Here is a 2,465-nt window from a genome sequence, read left to right as displayed (position 1 = left end):
TGTGAGCATTTTTCCCTAGCAACCCCTGTACAAGCTATGGTTGGGTCTACGGAGGTACGTACTTTACCTTAGGCCAGACTGGTGTGTAAGTGTTGCCACTCACAAGAATTACATGAATTATTTCTTTTACTTTGGATATTGGCATATTTCTTCTTTTTTCAGGCTCATTATCTTATATCCATAACTGTGATATTATTACCCACCCTAAAACTACGCTAAAAACCATTAAAAGTGACTACAATTTCTTTTAGCAACACTGTACAATATGTATTCCCTGTTTCTGTGTTACTGTATAAATATTTTATGCATAATAAGATTACTGTTGATTCATCCATCAAAATACACAAGTGTAGGTTTTATATATCTGAATTTATCGAATATGTGATGCCTTGTACATAAATAGCTTCCGTTTCACATCACAAGTTGGGGAAACGTGGCACCATTGTACACAGGTGCGGGCCACACCACAGCCGCAAACGTGCGCGAGTCCTACTATAGACAGTCTACAGCACAAGATGGTGAGTCCAGCATGTCCTTCTATTTCCTTAGTGTGATGTACAGTAATTTTTTTTTTTTTTTTTTTTTTTTTTTTTTGAGATAGAAAGCGGAAGGGTGAAACAGGGAGAGAAAGTGACAGGGGTGTTATAGGTACTGATATGAAGTAAGACCACGAGTATAAGTGTGAGGTTAAATGAAGGATTGCACAAAAATTTCAACGAATAGCAATGAAAAGCAGACAATGCTTGATGAGTATATATTCAGAGTGAGGATTACTAAGACACTTTATCATAGAAATGTCTATGGAATGACGTGAAAGTATATAGGAATTGTGAAGAATGGGGTGTATACGATAATGTTACTCAATTCATCTGACCAAAGGAAGTGAATGGAGAGTTGCAAGCTGACTGGGAGAGTATACTAGAAAACAAAAAGTTAATATAAAATTATTATTAAAATGGTGGGACAGAAAAAAAAATGGCAGTACAAGAAATGAATAAAGCACAAAAACAAGAGACAATCTGGGATGAGAGGAGATTCAGACTTCTCTGCCCATTACTCCACATTCTACTCACAAAAAGTTTAACTGGTGGAATGTAGTAATGAGCAGAGAACATTGAATCTCCTCCCATCCCCAGTGTCCTCTTGTTTCTGTGTTTTTTCATCTCATGTTCTGCTTTTTTTCCATCGTTACATAACATAGTAATTTTATGGAACATCCATTTGAACCTGCGCCAACCCTACGTAATAATCGCTACTGCATTTACTGATGAGTATAGGATGATGGCAAGAAAAGGAAGATCGACAGAAGGGGGACAGATAGGGTGAGGGTAATGGGAGGTGGTGTGCTGTGGGAAGTGGGGTCTATACTATGTGGGGCGAGAAAATGCCAGGAAGTCACTTTGCCTAGGCACTTACAGAGCACGGCGTCAGGCAATACTGTAGATGGGTGGACTGAGAGAAAGTGTCAAGTTTCATATTTAGTAACTTTTTTAGTGTTGTGTCCAGAGGTTTGAGAAGAGATGTGTTTCCAAAAGAAAGTGGGAAGAATTCCAAGCTGTGGCAAGGAACAGTATGTTTATCTGAATTTGTTTAAAAACTTTCTTCGCTGATCTCCCACGAGACACATCAGCATGTCCTAACACTCCGCTAATGTAATCGCACCAGTCCCAAGTAACTCAGCCCCAAAATGAATTAATTTAGGACCACAGTTATTAAAGCCAAAATGGTAATATGTGAAGGTGGGTGGCACATATCAGGACTACTGGGCTTCAGGGATGGGGCCATCAAGTCCATGCCAGCAGTAGGGAATAATAATAATAATAATAATAATAATAATGACAAGCACAAACATGACTCACCACTGCTGTGGTGAGTTATAATAATAATAAAAATAATAATTATACGGTAATAATAATAATAATAATAATAATAATAATAATAATGACAAGCACAAACATGACTCACCACTGCTGTGGTGAGATAATAATAATAAAAATAATGATTATACGGTAATAATAATATTAATAATAATAATAATAATAATAATAAGTAGAACGCCGTAAAAATGTCCAAGGACAATTATGATAAAATCTCCCCACAGTCATTGCTTACTAGAAGCCGAGCTATAAGGGGACCTTGAGGTCAAGGTTACTGATTCTGTGCTGGTCACCGTAGGTCATCACTGTCTGCCAGGCCACCAGGTTTGGTGGCTCTAGCATTGTTCTTTCATGGATAATTAGGTGACATCCGGAATATTCGGGAAAATCCCAATATTTGACCCAAGGCAATCTCGGAGGATATGCATCCGATTAAGATCCTACTCCATCCAGATCTGCTCCCCGGCAAGGGGAATATGCTAAAAAAATTCAGCTTTCTATCTTACCTGGATTGTGACATAGTGTCAACAATTTGGTTTCTATGTTGCGGATAATATCCTGAGATCCATATAACCGATTTCCTCCCAG

The sequence above is a fragment of the Coenobita brevimanus genome, chromosome 60 (assembly GCF_032717465.1).
Source record: "Coenobita brevimanus isolate Jiangsu-jjx chromosome 60, ASM3271746v2, whole genome shotgun sequence".
Lineage (NCBI taxonomy): Eukaryota > Metazoa > Arthropoda > Malacostraca > Decapoda > Coenobitidae > Coenobita > Coenobita brevimanus.
Note: the sequence above shows the minus strand (reverse complement) of the source record.